This window comes from Phascolarctos cinereus, unplaced genomic scaffold (genome assembly GCF_003287225.1).
Source record: "Phascolarctos cinereus isolate Bilbo 61053 unplaced genomic scaffold, phaCin_HiC Scaffold_726;HRSCAF=1367, whole genome shotgun sequence".
Lineage (NCBI taxonomy): Eukaryota > Metazoa > Chordata > Mammalia > Diprotodontia > Phascolarctidae > Phascolarctos > Phascolarctos cinereus.
In genome coordinates, this window is record NW_027556098.1 from 405175001 (window position 1) to 405183886 (window position 8886).

An 8886-nucleotide genomic window follows, 5' to 3' on the forward strand; every position below is an offset into this window, starting at 1 on the left:
AGTGCTTAGCTTTAGTTCAGTTTTTAAAATCACATGCTTTGGGCTCTGGTGGACAGTTTGATTTTTTTTTCCCCCAACATCTTCGTGAAAATGGTGTGCTTAATGCTGAGAATAGCGGAGACTCTGTCTTAGGCAGTGACCGCATTGTAAAATCTTTGTTTAAATAAAAGAAGGAAAATCTCTTACAGAAAATCAGATTGTGTGGAGCTGTGTGCTGGCGTGTACATATGTGGGCATGCACGCTTGCTTCTGGCGTGGTGGTGCGTCTTCCCTCTTCCCTTAAATTTAGCATGTGGATAAGCTCTTCCTGGCCTTCAGTCTGTGGATGTGGAATATTTGGAGGCCTCAGTCCAAAAGAGCATCACCTTTCTCATTTTCTTTTGGGTTCTGGAGGAAGGTCTTGTCTCTCTGGGCATTGCCTGGTCGATGGAGGAGTTAGGACAAGTTTGAGGGAATTCCAGTTCAAACCTGGGCAGGTTGGCAATTCTTACTGTGGCTTATCCTTGCTAGGGTCTCTTTCTTTAGGTTAGAGTTGAATCAGCAGAACAGTGGTTATTGATTGGGCTGGAAACTGAGTCTAGGCAGAGAGGAGAGCTCAGCATTGGGGCTTCTAGTGTAATCCCACTGCCTGCCAGAAAGAGGGGTACAGGAAAGGATCTGAAGTTGGAATGTCCTAACCCACTGCCCATGAGAATAAGAGGACTCAATTGAGACCTGGGATCAGAGTGTCTCATGTAATTCCAGCACCTGTCAGAGGGAGGCAGTGGGTGAGATGAGGCCGTGGGTGTATCCCATGCTGACCAAAGAGGCAGTCAGGACCTGGGGTTGGGGTATCCTCTGTTCCGCACCCACGGAGGGGAAGGGGTAGAAGGAATCTGTGATTGGGACATGTCATGGAGTGGCATTGGAGAGAGGGAGAAGAAGGGCCCTGTGATTGGGGTGTCTGGGGTAGGCCCAGGGCCTGTTGGAAGGAGGAGAAAGGGCTATGGAGGTGTACTGGGAAAGATTGTTTTGTGAGAGATTTAATAAAGTTTCTGTTTTCACTTGTACCGTGTAGCTGGTCAGTGATTTTTTCAGGCAGGGATAGGGAGGAATTTTGCTTTATCTTAGGTCCATGGATAGATAACATCCTGACATGCCTAAATATAAGCCTGTGGTTAGAACCAGAAACAGGTCTGCTCCAAGGATGAGGGTCACTTTGAAGTTTCCAGTCCTGGGCTAACCTGGACACCTCTCCAGTACCCATCCCATTGGCCTGTAGAGGGTTTTCTCAGAGGGATCCAGCTTTGAATCTTTCTGGCCCCAGCCTCTATCATCTCTGTGTCCAAAGGATCAAGGGTGAGGCTTCTGGTTGAGGAGAATTTCACATTTCTGGCCTGATCTCTGGCAGTTTCTGGCTGCCTCTGGCATGGGCATCAAATTAACATGCTCTTCCCTGAAAGGATGGGTTAATTGCCCTATGGCTCCACTCCTCCCTCACCTTACTGCCTTTATGTGTTGGCAGCCAGCCCCTTTAGAGTATAAGCTCCTGAGGGCAAGAATTGGTTGGGCACATAGTGAGTGCTTAATACATGTTTATTCATTCTCTCTGTACTTTTCTGGCCCTAATTCCTGGACATTTCTGTTGGGTCCTAAGTTCTCCATGTGTCCAGCAATGACTGCAGTCATTTGATTGGGGATATGTGTCTGAGTGGAGGTGCCTTAGGGCTCTGCCTTTCTAGGCCTTCCTGAGAGCCATCCCTCTTCATTGATGTTTGCTCCTGCCTGTGGGCCAGTAAAGAGTGTAAGGCCGGCTTGGCTTTGCCCTTTCCAATTGCCCCCAAGGCTCTCTGGTTGTGTGTCTGGCTTTGCAAGCAGTTCCTTTCCAAAGTAAAAAGGGGACAGAGGTCACACCAAAAACCCCATGCTTCCCCAGTGACCAGGACCCTGAATGTTAGGTAGCATCCTAGGGAAAAGCATGTCTTTGCTCCTGCTTGCATTTCCAAGAAAGGCTGGGCAGTTCAACTGGAAATTGGAAAGTAGTTCTACCACAGGGCAGTGGAGTTGCTGAAAGCCTTTGCCCCAAGGGATTGGAATTTTTAAAAGCCCGTTAAGAAAGTTCTTCGGCTCTCCTCTTGTCCCTGGACTGAATAGCTCCCACAGCTCCAGGAGACCTGAAGGAAGGATGTAGGGTGGCTGAGAGTGATGAACTGAGCTGTGCTGGGGCTGCAGGCTTCCTCCAGTCTGTGACCCAAAGAATATGGCTTTGTGCTCCTCTAGCGCCTTGCTTCCTGGGGCTCCAGACACTGCAGAAGCATGAGCCTGTTGCCCTGGCCTCGTTGGGAAGCTTGGACCCAGGTCTCCCCACCTCCTCCTTTGTCCCCTGGTGTTTGTAGTGAGGCTGCTGGCAGTTTATTAGTCCCTGGTCATCCTTGATTTTCCCAGTGCTGGCACATAGGAGGCACTTAATTAATGCTGATTGATTGACTGATTTTGTGGCAAAGGAACTGGAAGGAGATCCTGATATCCCGCTCTTGGTGTATGGCTGGAAGGGAGCCGGTCTGCTAGTGGGCTTATTTGGACTGGTGAAAAATCCCATTGTTGGAATTCAGAGTGATTGTGGTGGTGTGTGTGTGTCTGTCTGTCCTTTCTTCACCTCCCACGTTACAAGCGTTCCACCCCAGTGTGCCCTCTCCTGGAGAATCCAGCCTTGGCATTCTCTGATTCTTGCTCTCCCATTCCATATAGCGGGCTGGGTGGGGCCCCTGCCAGGCCCGTCCACTGCTCGTGCTTGGGCTGCAGGAGCCCAGGTCCAACCCCAACAAAATGCTCATACCTCAGAGGGCTCCCTGCCTCCCACCCTTTCTTTTACAACTGCAGAAAGTAACCTTCCAGAGCTTCTAAGTGAGTTGCACAAGGTCACAGCAACAGTATGCCTCAAAACTAGGATCTGAACCCCCTCTGCTCCCAGTGCACTCCACCACACCGAGTCCCACGGCACCGCCTGCCCTCTCAGGGCCCTGGTTGACTTTATTCATGCTTTGTTTGTAGAGGAATTGCCCATCTGCACTGGGGAAGGGGGCTTCCATGGGGAGAGTCCCCTTGTGCCAGAGCACCGTCCACCAGCTTCCTCCTCTTATGTGGATGTCCCATCACTCTGCTAGTCTGCCTGGGCTTCCTGAGTCAAAGGACTGGACCTGGGGGCGGGGGGGGTGAGACGCCTCCTCCCCGATGCAGGTCACTACCTTCTCAGCCATGTAGAGCGCAGCCACATCCGCCTGGAAAACCACAAATGACCATAGGCTCTGAAGGCAGTTCTTTTATTTGTGAAACATTTCTCCATTACATAGTAATGTGGTTTGGGGCAGTGCTTGGAAGTTTTGGGGGCCTTGAGCTGGACATGTCTGCCCTTGAGCTCTGACTGTCAAAGTGACTTAAGCCACCTCTGTCAGGGAAGATTGAAACCTAGGCTCAGGGGACTCCTTCCATAACTGTCCACTTCATAGTAGAGACCATTACGGGGCGCAGTGGGTAGAACCCCCTGGCCTGAGTCAAGAAGACCTGAATTAAAATCCTCAGGTCCCAACCTAACCTCTGCCTCAGTTTCCTCCTCTGTAAAATGTGGATAATACTAGCACCTACTTCCCAGGATAGTTGTGAGATAATAATTATAAAGTACTTAGCACAGTGCCTGGCACATAATAGGCACTTAATAAAATCTACCTTCCCTGTCCCCTTCCCCATCTCATCCCCTTCCCTTCCCTTCCCCTCCCTTCCTTCCTTTCTCACATTGCTTTTCTAGAAAAATAATAAAGTTGACAAAGCCCTTTTTTCTGCGTTAATAGTTTTTTACATATACATAGTGCTTTATAGTTTTCAAAGCACTTTACATGTGTTATATCTCATTGGGTCTTCACAACCACCCCATGAAGTAGGTATTATTATTTATGCCCATTTCGAAGATGAAGAAACTGAGAAGAAATCACCAGTTAAAGTGACTTGTCGTAGGTCACACAGCCATTAAGTGTCTGAGGCAAGATTTGAACTCAAGTCTTCCTAACCCCAAGTGTTGACTACTCTCTAGCTGCATGATCTCATGGAGCTTCCAGAGGCTCTTGCCCCACTTCACAAATGAGGAAACTGAAGGTGTCCTGCCCATGATCATATAGCTAGGAAGTGTTGGAGGTAGGGATTTGAACCCAGGTCTTCCTGAGACCAAGTCCAGCAACCCTCTCCACTGGTCGTTATTTTCTTCAAGATTTGAATTTGAGGGGCAGCTAGGTGGCACAGTGGATAAAGCACCGGCCCTGAAGTCAGGAGGACCTGAGTTCAAATGCGGCCTCAGACCAAACACTTGACACTTACTAGCTGTGTGACCCTGGGCAAGTCACTTAGCCCCAAATTGCCTAAAAATAAAAAATAAAAATAAAAAAAAGATTTGAATTTGATCCAACTGAGGAAGGACCGTACAATCCTTGGCACAGATTCTCACCTGGAGGTCCCAGGACCTGGTACACTTAGCTCACTGCCCCCACCTTCCTTACTTCCACACTTAGCTCACTGCCCCCAGCTTCCCAGGCCCTGGGTGTATCTCCAAGTGTGCCCAGTGTCCTAGTTGCTAGTGGTTTTTCCCCAAGAGATGGCACTCTCAGGGCTCTCACTGTCAAGTACCTTGGCTTCTCTGGTCTTGGAACCAGCCCAGGAAACCATTGGGACTGGCTGGCTCAGTGGGCAGGGTTGTTTCCTGTGGTTTTGTGGTACTGGTTTTGAAGGCAGAAGATCTGGTTTCAAATCCTCCCTGGGTGCCTTGGGGTCAGTCACAGAACCTCCTTGGCCTCCCTTTCCTTATCTTTAAAACAAAGGGGTGAGGCTAGACATCCAGCCCCGGGCTGAGTAGCCTGAGTGTGCTCTGAACCATCAGCCTTGGGAGATCCCCAGGGCCCTAATCTGAGGCCAGGCTTCTAGGGTTTTCTAAGGGGGTCTGCCACTCAGGGTGTAAAGCAGGGCTGATCAGGTGACTGAATCAGAGCCCCTCAGTTCAATGCAATAACTGTTGGCTAGGCACAGTGGGGAGAGACACAAAGAAGTGGAGGCAGCCTTTGCCCTGGTGGACCTCGCCTTCTGTGAAGGAGAAACCACACAGACACAGCTGAGTAAATATATAAAGAGTATGGGGGGGGGGAAACACACACTAGCAACCAGGGAAGACCTGGGGAAAGCAGGGGCAGCTGGGTGGCACAGTGGATAGGGCTCCAGGCTTGGAGTCAGGAAGATGGAAATTCAAATCCAACCTCAGACTCTTCCAAGCTGTGTCACCCTGGGCAAGTCACTTCACCTCTGTTTGCCTGTTTTCTCATCTGTAAAATGAGGGTCCTTCTAGCCCCTCCCTCCCAGGATTGTCGTGAGGATCAGGGGGGAGATAATATTTGTTGAGTGCTTGACACAGTGCCTGGCACACAGTAGGTTAATAAATGCTTGCTCCCTTCTCTCCTTGTAGGAGTTTTGCACTTAAGCCTAAGCTCAAAGGGAGGTTCTGAGGGGGAATGGGAGGAGGGAGGGCACGGAGGCAGGGAGGGGCGTTTGGGTGCTGGGAACAGCAAGCCAGTTTGGCCGTGGTGGGGTCGGCGGGAGAGATGACAGGGCTGTATTGTGTGATAATAATCGGGGCAGAAAGATAGATGGGAGGCGGATTTTGAAAGGCTTGGCATCCACCGTCTTGGGGTGGGGGGACGTATGAGGTCTTGTCTGGACCAGAAGTGGGATGGAAGAACAGAAAAGGAGCAACTGAATCGAACAAGCTTTTATTGAGCACCTACAAGTGCGGAGCAGACTAAGACAAACGGGGAATTGTCCCCTCTCCTCGGGGAGTTATCCTTTGGGGGTTGGGGGTACGGTAGGAGGGTGGGTAGATTCCAGGGCATGGCAGGGCTGGTGCTCATGAGAGGCCAGGGCATGCTGCGTTTGGAAGCAGCAGCTGTCTGTCCCATAGGATGCTAATAGAGGCCTCTAAGAGTCTGCCAAATTCTGCCTTAGACACTCACTAGCTGTGTGACCCTGGGCAAGAAACCTCACCTTGTTTGCCTCAGTTTCCTCATCTGTAAAATGAGCTGGAAAAGGAAATGGCAAACCACTCCAGTATCTCTGCCAAGAAAACCTCCAGTGGGGTCATGAAGAGTCAGACATGGCTGAAAACGAGTGAACAACACCGACGAGGGTGGTAAGGTCATAGAAACCATAGGTGTAGCTCCCTCACTTTGCAGATGAAGGAACGGAGGTCCAGAGAGGTTGAGGGACTTTGGGTCACACAGCTATGGTGACCCTGTGACCTTCTGGCTCAGAACCTCAGTTTTCTGGGCGCCAGGGTTGGGGTAGGGTGCTTGGACCATGTGATCTCTGAGCCCCTTCCAGCTGTAGGTCTGTGGGGAGCCATCAGTCTTGGGGAAAGCCTGGGCTCCCCTTCATTAGCCTCTTCATTAGCCCCTGTGGGCTGTAGTCGCTCCCTGTTAGGAGAACCCCCTCAACACAGCGGGAGAGAGGGCCAGTGCTGCCTCTGGAGGCCGGGGGAAGTCGGAGGGACACCGTGGACGGCTCCCTTCGTACTTGGGACCTCGACGTGCTCATCTGTCAGTGAAGGGGTTGGATTTTCTTGTGGTCCTAGCAAAGCACCCCCTCCAGCTCCTGGTTCATGACTCCTCCCTCGGGCCTCTAGAGGCGATCCTGAGGGGCCGGGGTGCTAACGCTATCCCCAGGCCCCTCAAGGAGCTCATTAAACGAAGTCATTAGCAGCCAGAGTAATTGCAGAAGCATAACCCCTGCACCAGGGGCCTCCTCCTTCCTGCCTACCTCACATGCAGGAAGCCACAGGGGAGGCCGGGCTCCCTCTTAAAGTACAGCATTCATGATGACAGCTGACGTTGATGTAGCACCTTACAAAGTGCTCTGCATATGTTTCCTGATCCTCCCCACAGCCACAGAGTGTCTGACGCAGCATTTGAACTCGGATCTTCCTACCTTTTAAGTCCCTCGCCCTGTCCGCAGCGCCGGTTAAATTCTTCTGTGTAAAGATGGTAAAACATGCTCGTACGGAGCACATGTTGCAGAGGGGTGTGGGGAGTCTAGGGCCTGGCGTGGGCAGTCTTGGGGTCCTCGTGAAACTCTGGCGGGTGGCGGCATATTGGAAGGACAAGTGGCCCCGTTGGGCTGCTCCGGTCCTCCGAGGCGGGGCCATCTCTGCTGCTGCTCCTCCTCCCTTATTGTTCTACCCAGGTGCCCGGGGCTGACTGGGCAGCCCATCCACCTTGAGGTAGCTACTCAGTCCCCTCCCGCCTCCTGTGGCTGCTACTTCTGCCTCTCACTGAAACCTCTGAGGGGACCGACCTCAGGACCTCCTGACCTCCACCCCTAAGTAGGCTGGTCTGTAACTGGACTTCCCGGTTCAAACTGGCTTACTGTTTTTATGTATAGGCCTCTTTTTTGGGGGGGGGGGGAGAAGAAGCAATTAGGTTGAGTGACTTGCCCAGGGTCACACAGCTAGTAAGCATCTGAGGTTGGATTTGAACTCGGGTCCTCCTGATTCCAGGGCTGGTGCTCTGTCCACTGCACCACCTAGCTGTCCCTATTCACTTTAATGGAACTGAGTTTGGACTTCTGATTGCTTGATTGAATCAAGCTGGCTTTGAACTCAGGTCTTCCTGACTCTAGGTCATTTCTAGCTCTGAGGGTCTGCGATTCGATCTCTCTGTCCCTCCTTCAGCTTCCCCCAAAGAAATGAGGGTGAAACCCCAACCACTTGAATGACAGAGTAGTCATGGCCACAGGGTGGCGCTGTGAGCCTGCAGAGGGCGCCTGGGTTGGGGCTCCGGCTTGTAGTGATGGAGGGTGTCCTTGGCTGGGGCTGGGGGCCGGGATTATGGGGCACATCCTGACTTGCTGCCAGGAGCCGCAGGAGTCAGTAGACCTGCCCACGACCTTACTCTGTCTTGCGGCTTGTGGTGGGGCTCCATGGGGTGAGGCAGGGAAGGCTTTCATTGAGGTGGGGAAATTTTTCCTGAAGGTTGGAGAGTAGTGGGGTCAGGCTGCCCTCTCCTTGCCCCCTAGCACTCCTGGGTCTGGGGAATTCTTGTTGGGGGCACCCATGCATTTCCTCTGTGATAGGGATGGCCAGGGGGCTAACGTCAGGGGGTGGGAGCTTTGGCCTTCCTGGGACTCCCCCACCCCAGATTTAAAAAAAAAATCTACTTAGATTAAGCACTAGGCCCTGGCTTAATGCACCCAGAGCCCCTCCACCTGCCCCCACCCTCTGGGTTGGATTTGTCTCGATGCTGGCCCATTCCCTAGTGCCATCCTCAACTGGAGGCGCTCTGTGTGTGTGTGTGTGTGTGTGTGTGTGTGTGTGTGTGTGTCTGAGCCGGGGCGCAGGATGCTCTCTACCATATACCAAATGAAGCCTCCACCTCCACTCAGCCCCCAGGCTCTCTGTCCTCTGGGGAGCTCTCCTTTACCCCCAGTCTTTCTAGCCTCTTGCTCAGGAGGTGGGCCAAAACCTCAGGCTACCCCCAGCCAGTCAGCTGAGGCACAGAGTTGCAGTTCTCTTACGTAGGCCTTAGCTCAGTCTCCGTGGCTTTGGAACGCTGTCCTTCCTCAAGCTCTCTAGTCTTTAATGAAATGCTGTACTCCCCATCCGTTAGTCTTCCCGGGCCCTCTCAAGGCCAGAGACTGTTTTCTGTGTTCTTTCAGACTAGAGGGCCATCTCTGCCTTAGAAATCCCCGGGTTCAAGCCCTGCCTCTGACTCACACAGGCTGAGCCACCCTGGCCAAATCCTTTAAACCCTTGGAGCCCCACACATCACTAGGAGGAGTTGGTTTTCCCTGGCAGACGAGCTCTCCCCAGTCAAGAAGCGATTAGGA